The 18,159-nt window shown below is 41.1% G+C and overlaps 1 long non-coding RNA gene across 1 annotated transcript in view; it reads right to left on the bottom strand.

The window, feature by feature from the left end:
• Nucleotides 1-10,310, bottom strand: part of LOC136555240 (uncharacterized) — a 42,193-nt gene extending 31,883 nt beyond the window's left edge. The window contains exons 1-2 of the long non-coding RNA XR_010783444.1: nt 10,212-10,310; nt 6,162-6,230 (exon numbers count right to left, since the gene is read on the bottom strand). This is a non-coding gene — a long non-coding RNA (uncharacterized lncRNA). The remainder of the gene's footprint in view (nt 1-6,161; nt 6,231-10,211) is intronic.
• Nucleotides 10,311-18,159: the final 7,849 nt, after the last annotated feature.

Genomic DNA, 18,159 nt, shown 5'->3' with positions numbered 1-18,159 from the left:
ACAATATTCTAAGACATGCTTTTTTATCTAATTGCCTCTTATAAAGAATTGAAGTGACATTACTGTGCAGAACAAAAATGCACTCTACAATCTACTTTAATATATTTTTTTTCCTAGGCTTAAAGACAACAGCAACATTCATCAAAGAGATAGTAAGTAATTCTGCTACAGAAAAAGTACTCATCTTCCCTAAGAGATACAATAATTCCTTTTACTGACTTATCTGTATACTATTCTGACCTGTTTTCTATTCCATCATGTGGAATTACTGAGGGATGCACATAGTGAAATGTAAGAAAAGGCAGAAGACACCTCACAGAGTGAGGTAAAGGAAAAAAATGGTTTTCTGATCATGTTCATAATTCTTCTTTATATGACTTTCAAAACATACTTTATCTATCCTGAGAATCACAGGCTATTTAGGAGGTACAAACCTTACCAAACCTGCACCAACCCTCAAAGTGACAGTGCTTTGCAATGATACAAGTGGGTGACCAAGTAATTAGTTTGCAGGACCACAAAAACAGGTGACTTCCCGACTATACTGTGCATATTGTTAATAAATTTTAAGGTAATTTAGGTAATGTATTAGTAAGGTAACCTAAAAACATGTGACAAGCTGACACTTTATCTCCTCAGTAAGACAGTACTGTCCAGCAAATACTTGTTAGACATTTTCAGCTTTGTCCAGTGTTCTATGACATTTATATACAAGAAGTGATAGGCATTTTGGTCCTAAAATAAGAAGTAATATGTAGCATGGGTACTTCCCCCAGATTTCACAGCTAAGAAAGGAACACTACAGGCTACTGCTTTGCTTTGCTACAGTTCACCATTTCCAGTAGGTTTTGAGGGTGTTCTTTGAACAGGCAGTGTTCTCTCACAGCAGTGCTGTAGGGTATTCGTGATAGGTAGGAGGAAGCAGGAGAAGCTAAATGAGTGTTACTTTCTGCAAAAACCGAGTCACAGCTACAAACCTTTATGCAATAAGGGCCCCGCCCTATGTGCCTTCCCGCTCACAGGCTGCAGCAGCCTTCAGCAGGCTGCAAGTCGAAAGTCGTGTTGAGAAACCAAACAATGAAATCAGCAACTTTTGTAACAGGTCACATGAACCTGTGACCATGACTTTGAGAAAGTTCTAAGTTTAGCAAACGTTGCATCTACTATTCTAAAAATGTGACAAGGAGGTCTTGTTTACAGGGTTTATTTATAACACTGTGTAGGATTGGAAGGTTCAGCCTGAAAATAAAAATGAAGTATTACTGGGGAGTGACTAATAGTGACAATGGCCACTAATGGTTCTCCATTATTATGTGTGGGCTTATAGTAGGAACAGCAGGGAATTAATCAACATAGGCTTGTTATGTCATACAGTGACCAACTAACCCAAGTCAATGGAGAGATTTGTGCTGCTTTCAATAGCACTTGGATAAAACAAGCCACAGTGCAAAAACAACCCAACCCCAAAACAATTGACATCAAACCTTTGGGTGCGTGCTAAATGAGTATGACTGAAGTTCCCAAACTGACACATCGTCTGTGAACAGCCAGATACCCAGACTTGTGAGCACTCACAAATAGAGTTAATTGCCACTAAATCTGGCAGCTGTTTCAGCTTTATGTAGGTCAGAGTTTATAGAGCCAGGCTTTGCAAACAGTGCTAGAAACTCTTGTCACTGTTAGAGACCTGTTAATCAATCTGCTAACACCTGTGGTCTATTCACCCAACAAACTGACGATGTTTAACACACTCTTGCCTTTCTGCAAAGGGTTAACACCACCAAATAAAGGGAAAAATGTATGAACAAACCTAAACAAGAAGCAGCCTGAAGCCTTTGCTAAATGAACACACCCTCTGTGCAGCTGAACTGCACTGACAAAGCTATACAAGCACCTTAATGCCAACTGCAGTTTGAACTACTATATCTCTAGTTCAAGCTGTAATTACATTTTTATGGTCAGTTCATATTCTTACCAAATTTAGCTAAATGGAATAAGGTGAGACTATTGTACATGTTTAGAAAATGATGGAGGCAAAGAACCAGCACTCGCCAGTTTCAAAAATGTTTACATTTATACGAGGCAACACGAGCTTTTATATTGTCTGTATATTCCAACTGTGCCTCAAAGGCCCAAACCAGACACACTGTCATGACATATGGCTACCATGAACTTACTTTTAACTTTGGGATCTCTCCATGTGCACAATGAGATGGAATAGGCATCCACAGCACACTTCAGAAAAGGACTGATTGGATTTCCAGTGTCAGGTGTAATAAGGGCTCTTCACAGACCACAAAGCTTTTGAGAAAAGCTATCTGAAGATATTCAAAAAGGGTACAGGTGGCTTTCAACATGTTCTCTGTATATTGTTTCATAGAATGAAAACAAAAGGAGACCTGAAGAAGGGGTAGAAAGTATTTCTTCCTCCGTGTGACTTCTCTCCTTTTATTTACTTCAATTCTGAGAGAAATGCTCTTTGATAAATCTAAGTTCAGCAAAACCAGGCAAAGACCACACGAGTCATCTTCCCAATCCTATAAACACCAAAACTCCTGTGACTGAATGATTCAAGAGTTAATGATACAACACATTAAAGGGGCAGTTTACAGGAATGAATTTTCCAAATTGTAGGTTTTACTAAGAATATCATCATAATAAAATATTAGTAAGAAAATGCTAGAGAACACAGAAACTGCCAAGCTCATCCTTGAGAAACATTGCCCCTGTGTGTGTATGTGTGTGAAATAAAAAAAGTGAAAACAACTGCAAATAACATTCCTTGCTACTGTTGTTAGAAATTATATAAATCTACACTTATGGCGTTTAACACATCCCAATACTACTATGTCCCACCTCTGCCCTGGCCTTGTGTAGAACATTCACAAGGGGAGAAGAGACTGAAACTGGGGACACAGGTTATCTCCACTTGGAGGGTTTGCAGGAAGAAATTACTGGGACAGTCAAAGTTTTATAACATGAAGGTACTCCTGAATCAATGCAACTAAGTGTGGAACACTTCCACAACACTAATGTGTTTTTCAATCCTAGAATCACTAGGATCCTAGAATCACACATCACCAGCTACTTTCTGACAGCCTCTTGTGTGTTCAAGGAGAATGGATATGGAAATCAAGATTTAACCAAGCCTTCAACAATTACTGAAAATAATTTTAAAAGAGTCCTTATTTGTGTTAAAGATCTAAATCAAACATGATTTATTTTCTTTTATACAGAGGGTCATTCTATTCTGTATCTAGATTTTCATTGCAGCACTTAATTCTGTACAAGACTGCAGATTCTTGTCCACTTAGAAATAGCAAAATAACACTTAGAACACACATTTCCTCAATGCACAATCAGGAATACTGATTTAAAAATGCGTCACCTCATTTTATGGTTCAAATGTACTATAAAAATGTTCCCAAGAAACATCTGGTTTGTATTCACACCAGTTTGGTTTAAATACATATGTCAACAGATAATCCTCATATTCCAAATCAAGTGAAAACAGACCTTTTCAACAAATTCAGCCTCACCCAAATCATTCTGAAATAAGTGATAATTTCTACTTTATTTGGTGGACAAAATCATCCCCCAGTGCTAAAACTCTCAATGAACTTCAAAATCTTACCTTGAATAATCAATTCTTACCTCATCCTGTTATCACTGATCTCAGAGACACAGGAATATATGCTAAGGGATCATTAAGTAAACAAGCCTGTGCCTTTTTAGATTTGTAATTCTATTTTTCAGAGAACTGACAACAAGCATAAAAATTAATCATAACAACCCTTATTACAGATGCACTCTTACTTTCAACAGCTGAAAACTGTTTCTTCTCAGTGCAAAATGACTTAGCATTTAAACACAACAGCAATCATGAAACAACAAAACCCTGCAGCACTTCTCAAGAAGCAAAAGAAAAAAACCTGGCTTTCTTCATCTGCATTTTCAAGCCCTTACAAAGATTGCAGTAAAGACAACATAACTACCCAGGATGTACGAAGAGTACTACACTGTAACCACAGCAATTAAAGGAAATCTGAATCAGAGAAGTTAAAGCAAAATCAGAGTTAAAGTCATCTGTTTAGTGTACTAGAAAAGTTTAAAAAATCAGTTTTTTCCAGATTACAAAGGGCCTTTAGGACATAAGCTACCATGACAAGTTATTTTAATTAATCTTTCTAAAATAGGCATATAGATTATATGAAAATTAAATCAAAGCAAGATTTTGTAGAGTTTTGAGTAACATTCAAGCAGTATGCAACTCAATCCTTAAAAATAATTGATTTGTCTTACAAAAATGAAAATTTAAAAGCCTAAAAAAATCAACTTATAATTAGGCATGTGGCAGCATCGAAATGCTTTTTCAAAAGTAATTTAGTGATGTTACTGGGATGGGGGAGGAACCAAGCTTTTGCAGGAAATCTCTCAGTTCCAGAAAGTATGCCAAATTAGACAGAGGCTAATTAGAAAGCCTTAGAACACCCTGTTTTTACAACAACTCAGACAAAACAATCAATCTGTGTGAAGAAAGAAAACCAAGAAGGAGCAAACTGTGCCACCCAAAAACCTCCACACCCAGTCGTGCATCATTTCAGTTAGCAAGAAATGTCACTGAGCTCCACAGGGACAGGGTCATGCCCCACTTGCAAAACAACTTTACCTTACCTTCATTGCTTCTAAATGTAGGGCAGAAAGAAGATACCATCTCAGAACCATTCAATCAAAAAAATATTTTAAGATCTAAACATATAGAAAAGTCAACAAAATTAAAGATTAAATTCTCATAGGGCAACTTCTGATAACATTTAAATTTATTGCCATGACACATGTTCATGCATTGGTTTTGCCTCTGCTGTGCTTTCAACTGAATGAGCAACAGATTTAGGATTTCTGCTAAGCACTGTGTTCACTAGAGAAATGTTCCACAGTGCACAGTGCCCCATTGTTTATTGAAGTTTCAAAATGGTAGTCAGGATCTACTGAGTTCATTTTCAACATCTCACATTTGATTAGGCATTCCAAGGCAAAAGACAAATTCCCAAGAATTTACTAACCTAAACAGTTACAAAAATAGGAGCCTTTGGGGAAAACAATGAGGTTTTTGCTTGTTTTAAACTTCTTTACACAACTGTGCCTGCTTGCAAAATGTATTTCTCATTGTGATTTACCGTATACCACAGATGTTTCTTTGTGAACTTAATAAAGTTATCCACGTTTTTTAAATAACAGTTGAACACCAGAGTTCCAGTCCACTGACAGTCCTAGATAAAGGCAAGTAAGACTCCAGAGCAAAGGGAAAAAAAAAAAAAAGACCCAGTGGATACAGAGGAAGCAACAAGACGTTTTGGAAGAAACAAACAGAAGAGAACAAAAGTTTCAAAGAGCCTGAGCTGCATCAAGGAGATTTACGTGAAACATTTTGACTTTACCCTCTTGGAAACTTTGATCTAAGGGTGGAGAGTGAGGTGGGTGAGGACAGGAAGAATTAGAAGGGAGAACAGAGGGCTTAATCTATTTCTGAATTTTGAAAGTCATATTTAATGTAAGTTTTCAAGTTGCACTGTTGGTATGCAGCAGGGGCAATAACAAAAAGTTCATAAATTCTCATGACAAACATTACCAGGTAACAATCCTGCGCTGACCTTGAACACGGGCTAGGTCAAGTGGCAAAATGTCAATTAGAAATTAACAGACTTTTGAAATCGTTTCATATTACATAAAAAGCTATGATGGCCTTATTATATGAATTAAACTGATTAATTCACAGTAAACCATCAGAAAAATCTTCAGAGGTCAATGCGTTAAACTCTTACCAAGATTTAAGAGAGAAATAAAAAGGCACCTCTTTTGCTAAGATATCCAAATTTTCCATCATGTAACAAATGCCACAAACAGAATAAATACATTTGTGAGACTATTAGACCACAGTAGAATCCATGAAAGCTACCTTGTTTCAGTTCATTATGATGCTGCAGTGGCTGTTCTGCAGAAAGTAGTCAATGGTCAAAATAAACAGGTGACACCTTTAATGTACAATTTCTAATTCTCTCAGGTACTTACATGATTAACAGCCTTAACATTATGCTTACCACGTTGCCCTGGTGGGCATGATACACCTCCTTGTCTTTGTCAGAAAGCACTGAACAACTTACCCGAAACAGCCCGTGGCAGACTGTACATATCCTAAATTTCTTGCTCACATCTTTACTCTTCTTTTCTACCTGAAAAGAGAAGTCATCATCATCACTGACAGTTCTGCTTTCCTCAGAGAAAGGAAGTTATCATCCAAGGAATGACATAAAATAATTCCTTTATTTCTCAAAAAGCCATGAATTCTTTACTTTGGTGCTGCTAGAAACACAGGAGACTCCCATGAACAAAAGGACAGGATACTGACTTAGTGCCTATGCCTGATCAAGGGCTGCTTATAAGTAACAGAAGAACTGCACACACTTTTAAAAATCTGTTTTTAAACATGAATGTTCTCATTTACCTTCACCATCCAGATTATCCCTGCTTCTACAAAAACTTCTACAAATCTTCTACAAAAACCTCTGTCATGTCCCTTCTTGACTCCCATTTCCCTCATTAGCTCCAGAGCAGAGTGTAATAAATAGCTCTAAGGGTAACTGCCATTCCCCACCTTGCATAACGTAAGCACCTAATGAGAAAATGGGATCTCAAATACATTTCAAATGCATCACGTTTTCTCCAGAATGAAAAAGCCAGACTGCAAGAACTGACTTGACATTCAGCCCTGGATCATACCACAAGGAAATCCTTGGGATTGTGAAGGAGAGTAGCATGTTCAAGTCACAGAAGAAACTCCCAAATAATTTTTTTGAGAACTCCCACAAACCAGGAGTGCAACACTGCCAAATCTCCTCTACAGCCACAGGAAAGGTACAATTATCATTCAGCAACAAAACAGCAACTCCTCCAGGCAGAGGTAAATCACAAACATCATACTGAGAAACAGAAATCACTCCTCCTTTCCCTCTGCCCTCAGGCTTATAATTAAAGGAAACTCAAGAGAGATCCTCTTTATTTTTATTCCTTGAAAACAAAGAGCCCTGTTGAGTCAGGGAATCCAGCTTCCACCAGAAACGTCTTCTAGTCTGCCCTGAAAAATGGTTTCCAGACATAGAAGGCAACAGAAAAATATGGTGCCTTTTTAAAAATAACATCAATAGATCTGTTAAATGCATGTGGGCCTTCATAAGCCTCATAAGAATTCAGCCCTGATTATGCTGAAAAGCTAGATGTTTTCAGATAAAAGGGAGACTGACACTTAGAAGTGAAGAGGGGCCATCATGGAACTTGAACAGTTGTTAATTATTACCTGTAAGAAAGCAAAAGGCTGACAGGAAGACAAAATTAGGTGCCAAATTAATGTTTCTGCTGAAACCACAGTTTTTAAGTGTCCACCTGGGTTAAAAAAGTTAAGCTCTGAGCTTATGTTTTGGAGGTGCTCTATTAGTCCACTTGGACTGCTTTGTGAAAACATTCTGCAGCTGCTAAGAGGCCATTTCTGTCCTTCAGCCTGTGGGAGCCATCCCATGCCTGGTAGCTGCTTGGGTTCATCCCAATAACTTCCATCAGGACACTCAGTACAGCGAGCAAACACCTCCCATTCTGGGATGAGAATGAGCAGAATCCACAGCTCTGCAGTCGAGGGCATTTATTATGCAAGCCTCACTCACAGACTGATACTGCCCAGACTTCCTGGAAGGTTGTTTCTGATAGGAGGCACCACCTCAAAGCCATGAAGGGCACATGGAAAATTCCAGGAAAGCTTCACTTCAAAGCACAGGACTTTCTTTTTCCTAGGTTAAGATGATTAATTAAACATTTTGCAAGGAGGTTCTAGCATAGGCTAGTACTCTACTGCAGAGATGTACACTCAGTACAGGTTTTCTCTGCAAGTTACAGTAAGCTTGAAATTTTATTCTGGTGGCTCATTCAGAAGCCTGTTTTATTGTCAGCATACAGTCATCCAGGTGACTAAACAGTGAAGTAAGCATTGCAAATTCCCTCCTCAGAGGAGATGCAGTGTAATCTCCAGACAGCACATCCAGGGCTGCTCTGCTGCACTTCAAGCAGTTATCTGTGCAACTACACATTTATGGGTACACAGTTCTGTTTAACAGGTGTGTCCCTAGCAGCATGTAACCAGGAACACCTCAGTGGAAAACTAGCAGCTATTACATTTCTAGAAGCTAATGAGTAATCCAGGTTTTGGAAGGAGAACATTGTTTTAAGAACAGCACAAATTTACTGATATGGTTTTCCAGAATTTCTTTTTTAAGGCAGCTGAAGGAGAAAGGTGTGTGTTCCTGAAAGCTTGTCCACTTCTCTCTTCCTCTGTATGACTCAATCTAATAAAAGACACAGCCACTCTCTAATAACCACACCATCCTCCTTTGGAATGCTCTGGGACAGCACAATTCTGCTCAGGTTTGCACTGCACCAGACATCCCTACTCTGCACAACAAAGCCCTCAAATGCCACATTCAGCCTTCACAGACAGATGCCACAGTATCACAGAGAAGGGCTGAAAAAGAAGGACTGCTAACTTTGAACAGTGCACTGGCACACAAAAAGGGCTGAAACTCCACTTCCTTCAATTTTCCAGTCAAGACTTTGGCTAAGCCTACTCAAAACCACGTAGGAATAATCCCAAATTAACTATTTGGTTAAACTCTGGAATGAAAATATCCCTGGTTTAAATTTAGTTCAGATTAGTTTAGTCTATATTTAGTTCAACAGTTATCTTTAAAATTAAAAAAAACCCCCAAACTTAAGGGTGAGAGCACACTGATGCAGACACATCTGCTCTATGGGGACAGAAATTGGCACACTCAGTTCTGCCTTCTGGAAATTTCAATCAACTTTACAGCTCCTCTACAAGGACCTTTATTCAGTGCTTTATTTGGTGCTTATTGTGCAACTCTCAGTGAACTTTTTCTAGATCTTTCACTTGCTCACAGTGACTAGTGTACCAGAAGTTACTTGTTGATGATATAGTTCCTTGTTTCACATGGTCCACCACATTTTCTTTGAACATGAACAGTCTGGGAAGACGCCATCTCAAATTAGAGACTTATTTGCTGTCTGGTCTGTCTAGAGAAAGCAACAGCTTTGGGAGACAGACAGACAGTCAGTCACTGACTTTTACGAACAATTTCACAAAAAAACCCCAACCAAACCAACCAACCACAAACCATGATGCCCCCTCACCCCCATTCAGAAGGGATCAAAGAGGACTCAGCAGCTTTTTAATATCCAGTAGTGAAATACAAAGAGTTACAATAAAGGGTATGTAAGCCTTGCCTACCAAGTACTACTATTAAAAGCTTACACATGTCGCCCAGTTCCCTTTCACATTATCTGATTTTTAGAAAACAGACGAGGCCAGCTCCAGCAGGGGACTGTAAACAATGCCAGGCTTCAGCCTTTCACAGAGCCCATGACCACAAAGGATGTCAACCTCCTCAGGCTGCTCTTGAGAGGCCGACTTGGCCAGTGGCACAGAAATGAGCCAGCATCCTTTTAACATTCTAGAGAGAAGCTGCTGCTGTCATTGCCGTAGTTGAGAGAGCCACCGTAATATCAATGGCATCCTTGACACGGCACTTATGTAATAATTAATTGTGGGGAATGTCGCGTTCCAGCAGGCGCAGGAACCATCCCCCGGGGGAAGGCATTGCTTTTGTGTACAGGGAGAGCCGGGCAGGGACAGGAGCAGCCGGCGGTGCTGTCCGCCCTCGCACGGAGCTATCCTTTCACTGAGCACCCCGCGAGGGGAGCGCAGCCAGCGGCCCCCTCACTCGTGCCGAATCCCCGGCACGAATCAAAGAACGCCCTCGCTGTTTCAAGGGCCATCGGTCGCGGGGCGCTGCCGGCGGCCATGCCCCGAGGCGGGCGCACCCCGAGGCCGGGCTGGGTCTCCCGCTCTCAGTGCCGCCATCCTGAGGCGACCACCGAGCCCCGCACGTGACGTGACGTGACGTGACGTGACGTGACGTGACGTGACGTGACGTGACGCCGCACGCCCAGCGGCGCCGCATGACGTCACCGCGCCCGGCTTCCCACCGGCGGCGCCTATAAATAGCCGCGCAGGCGCGCGCCCGCGTCGTGACGTCACGGCGGACGCGGCCCCGCCCCGGCCGGCGGGCACAGCGCTGCCCGCGCTCGCTCACCTTCTATTTATGTCGCGCCTTTGTTCCCGGGCCCGCCCCGCCACCCGGCACAGAGCGCGGCACCGAGCGAGGGAGGGATGGCGCGGTGACGTCACCGCTTCCCGGAACGGTGACGCGGCCTCTGGAATGCGCGCGGGGCTGCGCTGCCTTAAAGGGGCAGCGCTGGGCGGCTCCGCCCGGGGGGCGGCGCTGACGGACGGGCGCAGCTGCGGTGCCGGGGGGGCCCGCACGCCCCGCACCACCCGCGCTGTCCCGCAGCAGGGAAAGGCACCAGCCGTGCCCAGCGCCCCGGGGTGTGCCGGCCGTGTGATGCTCCCGCGGGTGCTCCGCAGCCCTTCCCTCCATCACCGCTCCCGCCGCTGCGCTTCCCCCGGAGCGCGGGATCGTGGCGGGCACGGGGAGAGGGGAAACGCCGGGTCCTGCCCCGGGACAGCGGCAGCAGCGGCGCACGAACAGCGTCTGGCCGCCTCCGTGGGGCAAACCGCAAACACACATCGCTAATAAAGCGATGCTGGTTTACAGAGAAAGAATGCCTTGGTGTATTTCCTGTACGTTCCCACGCGAAACGCGAGAGAACCTAATACTACCAAGTGAGGGCTTTCTGGTGATGTGTTGGCATGAACTTTTTTACATAATAAAACACAATTTTATTATTATCCTCCTCAGCCAGGAGCCGAGGGCTTCAAACTACAGGTGCTGTCCATAATAGGTTTTCTCTGGGTCAGGGATGTTCTCTGAAATAAAGCCCCTCACTCATTATAAGGTCGAGATGATGCTGTACCATCATATTTAGATCATGGCTCGTAGGGAAATCTGGGGGGTACTTAGTCACCTATGGCATGACCTTATATTCCCACTCAATTTAGTAACAACAGTTGGTTTCTTTTAGGACATGTGAGATTTAATTTATTAACAGTTTCTAGGATAAGTGGAGGGAACTCAGAAAAGGCATGAGATGAGAAGTCAGCAGACGAAGGGGAAGTGCTCAGAGGGATGGAGCTCCCAGAGAAATGTAAGTCTTGTCTCCCTCTCAAATAGAACATTAATGGAAATACAATCGCTTAACAATAAGAGGTTTTTATTCCGTTGCCCGAGATGATTTATTTTTTCCTGACTAAAATTATATGGTTATGGTTTTCAATTCAGCTGTTGCCTTTTGCTTACTTTTTATTGTATAGCGCAGTGGAATCTGTCTGAATGCTTAAACTCTTGTGTTCTGACAATGATGTTTCAGCCATCTGGGGAAAAAAAAGTTTCCCTTTGCATTCAGATGGTATATCCTATTCATCAGGTTGGCACGTTGGAATATTGATATATGTTTGAGCATGTAAAATCCTGGTAGGCAAATACCAGAGTGTTGTAGTGGAACTTGCATGTTCCAGAAAGAAAGAAGTGCTGCAGCTTAGCCCTGAGACTGCCAGTGTGTCACAGATCTTTGTCCCCTTGTCTTTAAACTCTGGAACAAATTCTGCTCTTGTTGGCCATTTGTCTGCTTTAAGCTGGGACAAGATACATTACAAGAACTTTTAGCTTGTTGGAGGACTTCTGGCTTTTTGCATTATGATCCAAACGTGAGCTGAAAGTGTGGGGTTTTTTCGGTTGCTTTTTTTTCCTAGCTGATCATTAGCATTAACTAAACCAAGAAAGAGGTAAAAATAATAAAATATCAGAGGAGGTTGGCTCTGAAATGCAATCTAATTAAGATGTCAATTTAAATAAATCACTTACTGCCATTGAAACTAAATAATGAATGTGAAAAGCTGTTTATGTGTGAAAGAGATCTGAAGTTTTCTTGAAAAAGTAATTGTTTAAAAATTCAGTATTTTTCATTCTTGCTCTTATAAATAATCAGGCAGGCTATTCTCTTACCAATTTTATGTTTCAGTGAATCTAAGTTTGATTGTCACTTAAGCTTCCTTTTGAGTAATTATTATCACAGTTTCATGTCACTCATTAAATGAAAGTTGTTTTTTCCCCTAAATCCCCTAACCTACTTCTGTCATGCCAACAGGAGCATTCAGAAACTGGCACTGAGGTGCAGCTCTGATAAAAGTTCTCTGTTTCCCTGTGACTCATTTGACATTAACATAATTATGCTACAGGAGTCAAAGTGATTTTCCAACTATGAGTAATGCACAGCACCAGACCGAATGTTTACAGGACACCAAGGCATATCAGCCAGCTGAAGTAACCAGCTGCTGATAACAGCTGAAGTAAGTTGTGGAATTAAAAAGCCTTATAGCACAATTACCCTCCTTTGGCACTCGGTGTCCTGCAGGCTGGGAGGTGTCTGTGCCCCGCGGGGAAGGATCCAGAAGCGGGGCTGTACCGAGGAGAGGAGCGAGCCCGTGGGCAGTTCACACAACAAGTTCTTCATAGTTTTCTTCCCACTTGCATATTTATGGCAGAGTCGTGCTCAAAGGGGAGCAGTGATCTTTTCAAGAAGAGGCTGTATTTACCAGAGTTCATTTCAAAACACAAGTGACACACATCCTCTCAGCCAGGAAAACAAGATCAAAATGAAACAACAACAACCAAAAAATGAAATCATCTCACAAGTGCTTTGAACCATGTGTATGGGAATAGCAGAAAAGAAGAAAACCAATAAGGATAAAGCAAAATTGAGTGCTGTTGCCACAATGAGGTATCTTTTCTCTGTAATTAAAGTATCTGTGCAAGTTAATGATAAAAAGTACAAAGAATAATTACGATGAATATGTTCTGGATAAATAGCAGAAACAGTAACTACAGAATTTATGTTAGCTATATGAAAAAAAACCCCTAAAAATAAACCAAAATCTTAGGGGTCAAGACATGCTTTAAGTGTTTCCTGAAATTTTTAAGAATTACTGACTTCTCAGGATTTTTAAAAGTAATTTGAGAAATAGGTTAATTTTTTTGGACTTGGTTTGTTTGTTTACGCACAAGTAGATTCTTGATTGAAACCGGGTCACTTTGTATTTATAAGCTTGTCAACTTTGGCTGCATATCCTTCTGATGAGGCCTAATTCAGAATGTGCTGAGCACCCAGGGCATCACTGGTTCAGTCTGTCCCACAAGGATTAGCTGTGAAGGTGGAAAGCTAATTTTGAAATACCAACTCAAACCCACTACAGTTTGCTAGAGTACTAGAGTGGAAAATAACCTGTTAACAACTTCCTTATAAAATACCACAGCAATACAAGCAGGGGAGAGGGTCAAATGCAGAAAACAGTGCTGATAGTAGAACTGTTAGCAGAAAGAATGTATTCCAGGAGACATATCTGAAGAATTCAGAAGAAAATTGCACGTCACACTGCATTCTTTATTTCACAAGAAAATCTGCTGAGGTCAGATGCTTGGCATGCTCTGATTATCGTCACTGACTCTCAGAGCTGGATGAGGACCAGAAATGGGGAAAAAAATTTTTCATGGCTGAGGAAAGCTGGAGGAGGAAAGGTTTGCCACAGTACCTTGTACTTAAAACATTCCCCATTTGCCAGGAGAGTCAGGACTTGGAGGTTTTCTGTTTTCTCTGCTATGGTTTTCATACTGTGTGACAATGGGCAAACTCTAAATCTGTTTCCTTCAGTTTGACCACCTCTTACTTACTGAGGGATGGCTTGGTGGAGATGGCTTGGCATTCCAACTGCCACTACAATGACCAGCATGAAAGAATTTAACAGTGTTGATAAAATCAGGCAGCAGAACCCAAACAAAACATAAACAGACCAATCCATGCCATATCAACAGAAGTAAATTCTCACAGCAAAATTTAGCAGTCTTGAATTTAATCTGATTTGCTATAAGCTCACCCAGGACTGCAGTTTTATAACTACAAGCATCCACCTCCGTAGCATGCAGTGCCACTGCATTTACATCTGTTTTTTAATTACCAATATTCCTAACTACCAAAGCTCAGCCCTCAGCTCAGGTGGCTAAAATGTATTCCAGTATTACCAGAGCAGGTTCCTGTACTTCAGGTGTTATTCTCTAGAGTAAGAGAACAGGAGATGTTTGTAACACAGTTCTGCTCAGATCCATACCTACCGGAGTCTCCTAATAAAGCAGCCTTGAAAGCTGCACCTCTGCAACACTCTGCATTTCTGCCTCTTCCTTTCCCACTTGGCTCCAGAAGAATTGTCTTCTTTTAATGATGTTCAGAGCAGCTGTACCCATGCCCCACATTTTTTCTTCTTGGGGGAACTACCATGTATTTGTAACATTTATTTCACATTCTGCATTGAACATACAACCTGTGCAAATTCCAAGTATTTAACCTTTGTTCCTTGTCAAAGCTTTGCAAATTAACTTAAAATAGCAGAGTGAAATAGGCACCAAGGGGCATTTTCTGGAAGTAACTGATAACATCTTGCAAGTACTGCTTGCCCTTACTGGTTGGTTGGCTTTTGTTGTTAGCTTGTTGTTCAAGCTGAGCTCCCAAAATAAAACTTTCACAGACAATTATTCAGTACAGAAAGTTGTTATGGTTGTAGAGAGCATGTAAAAGTAAACAGGTCTATCAAGACCTGGCTTATTTTCTAAAATATAAGAAATTAGCTGATAGTAATTTTTTGTGAGTTTTCAGGGTATATATATATATTGTAACAAGGCCTAATATTTCTGTAATGAGAATAACTATTTGGGTGATAACTGGTAATATGTTACTCTGAAGCAGCAGCAGAAAACAGTTGGAAGTACATACCCATGCCAACAGCAATCAAAATAATTTCATCCCATTCTTACCTGGCTCTCAGTAACCCTCTCCCCAAGGGTTTATTCTATCATGTCATGTGTCAGGTGCCTTGTGTGACTCAGTATTTTCAGAAATATTGTATATTGTAATAGTTATACTTAGAAATGTTAAATATATTAGTATATGTCTCTGTTAAAATGTATGTTATATACAGATTTATTTTTATAATTTGTTTAGAACAGCTTCTCTTGGAAAAATGAATTTATTGAGGCATAAATTTTAACACTGAAAAACCAGACCTTAGATTTTGTGCTATAATAAAACCCCTCCTATATTTTGTGCTATAATAAAGCCCCGACACCCATGCACAGACTTAAATTTAAGCTTATGAGTGGTACCGAACTCACTGTGATTGCATGCACAATTAAAATTGAACATATGTGAAACCCTTTCAGGTCAGGATTTCCAAATTCTTTCACTTGTTTAGAGTAAAGAAAAAACCCAAACCAGTAAGCACTCATTCACGTAATAAAATTGCAGTGGTATTTATGTCAAGGGACTTACTGTCATTTGATAGGAAAAGTAGCTTATAAAACAAGTTTTTACTCAACAAAATTAAACTCTCCAACACTGTGATTACCTGCCTGAGTGGCTGTCTTTTCTAGTGGGAAAGAGAAATTGATTATTTAACACTTTGAGTATCAGCTGAGATGAATATGATTATTTTAGAATAAGGTGGCATGTTTCTAAGAAGAGATGAATTTTTTTTAATGTGTACATTTCATTCTTCTGTCAACATGAGTTGAATGTTTTCAGAAAAACTGAACAGCATTTTATTTTGGTATGGAAATATGCATTTTGTTTACAAGTGGTACTGAGCTTTGCTAAATCACTCATTACAATGTTCACACGGTAGCTCTGTCACATTACAACTTCAAAATAGATGCTTGTGAAAGTATTGAGACTTTCTGCTCTCTGAACATTTCCCCACCTCTTTATAAAAGAGAATTGTCCATGATCATGGTGTACTTGGATCATCACAGTAGAAAACAAATTGGTTTCTCACACCTTGTTAATAATTGCTGTTCTTAACTGTATAGTGGAAACTAACTGGAGAGGCTCAGGGGCCAAGAGAGTTCCCATAAAACCTCAGCCACCCAAAATCCAGTCACAGCAATACCTGATTCTACATCCCCTATCTACATGACTTGATTCTCAGCTGGAAGACTTCAGCCCCTCCAAGTGGCTCCCAAATCAGCCAGCAAGGTGTGCAGGGAGCAGCTCAGCCTCCCCAGCAGGAGGTGGGGAGCCACTTTTCCCTCCTGTTGTAGGGAGGCATCTCTGTCCTCTTGGGAGACACAAACCTGAGATCTCTGCTTGTGCCTTGGCCACTTCAGTTTAGCAAGGCATCACTCCTCTCTTGTAAGTGCTTGCAAGAAGGAAGGTTTGAGGTGGTGCTGCTTCCTTTAAGCATCCAGTAGGGATATGTAAAAGCCAGGTACAATTCCAATAGCTGCCTGACAAGGTTTAATCTCTTAATTCCATTGATCTGGGAGGTTACCTGAGCTATCAGGCTCAAAATGGGGACAGGAGCACACTCTATGTTCCTTGCTGAGGCCATACAGAAACTAGAGAGAGGGCTGTTGATTCAGGAGGAGATTCTTCTCGCTCCCAGGGCTGCACCAAGATTTTACACAAGCATTTTTTAGGAGCAGAAACATAGCCCTGTTCTCAATCCTTTAAAGCAAGTGCCTGAAAAGGCACCTGGTCTTTAAAAGGCATGAGTACACCATGCACTTGCTGGCTCCCTGTGCATAGGATAGGCACCACCAGGAAACACACACTTTGGAGGATGTAGGGAAAGATGGAATATCAGGAACCCAGTGGACATGGTCCTGAGGAAGGCTCCTAACTGGGTAGCAGATGTATTTGAGCACCCATGCAGAAATGGTGTGGCTATGTTCTTCACTTGGGGTTCACTAAATGTGGTGGTGTTCGCAGGGGTCTCAGGACGAGGGAAGAGATGAGAATCTTGACTCCATGTTTCAGAAGGCTGATTTATTATTTTATTATATATATAATATTAAAAGAAAATTATATATTAAAACTTACTAAAAGAATAGAAGAAAGGATTTCATCAGAAGGCTTGAAAGGAATAGAAAGGAATGAATTATAAAATCTTGTGACTGACCAGAGAGTCTGAGACATCTGGGCTGTGATTGGCTATTAATTAAAATCAACTACATGAGACCAATAAAAGATCCACCTGTTGCATTCCACAGCAGCAGATAATTATTGTTTTTCTTTTCCACTGGGACTTCTCAGCTTCTCAGGAGAAAAATCATGGCAAAGGGATTTTTTAGAAAATATCATGGTGACAAAATGGAACTTTAAGTGCATAGGAACATGAAGGCTGCTCATTGTAGCACATTTGGGGTCTGGGTGCCAGGGTGTTTAATAGCTCTGGGAAAGGGTTTTGTGTAATGGACCTTGGATTTGCTTGGGACCTTGGGTTACTACAGTTAGTCCATTCTAAAGCTGCCATTCTAATCCATCACAGGAGAGTTTGAAAAGCAGGAGGAGTCGTCTCTTAGGAGGAGCTCACAGAAGGAATATTTCCAGTGTAAAACAAACTATAAATATTCCAGTATAAGGAAATGATGTGTACTGGGTGAACTTTGAGATGTGCTCCAAAAATATGCTGCTGACCTCCCACTTGACATGATCTGTTTCCCTATTAAACTGTAATATAATTAGGGCTTGCTCTAACCCTGCCACTGAGTTCATGCTTACATCGATGGAAATGTGGCCTCACAGATCATAAAGAGAAGAAGGTACACATGTAAAATCTAAAATAGTCCAGGCCATGGTAGAAGGAAAAACAGCCTCCAGAAAATGCTTATCTCTCCTGCCTTGCAGGATATTTAGATGCCTTACCACATCATGTATATGGATCTCAGGCCAAAGATCTTTGAGAACTTGGACTCAAAGCTCAGGTCTTCATGGCTGCAGATGAACTGCAACTGAGCTGTAGTCCAGGAATTCACATAAGAAGTGAAAAGGAAACTGGGGACAAAATGAATTGGAACTGGGAGTTGAGGCCAAAGACTCTAATACTGACCAAAGAGGGGATTTGAAAAATAGGTGGTGACTCTGCTGATAGGCAATCATGGTGCTAACAGTCATGAAATGATTATTTCATTTCATCTCATCTTCTGTGTCTGCTGAGTTTCACCCACCAAGCCCCAGTGGAGCTCTGCGAGGTATGCAGCA

Source organism: Molothrus aeneus, chromosome 3 (genome assembly GCF_037042795.1).
Source record: "Molothrus aeneus isolate 106 chromosome 3, BPBGC_Maene_1.0, whole genome shotgun sequence".
NCBI lineage: Eukaryota > Metazoa > Chordata > Aves > Passeriformes > Icteridae > Molothrus > Molothrus aeneus.
Note: the sequence above shows the minus strand (reverse complement) of the source record. Positions and strands in the feature narration are given on the sequence as shown.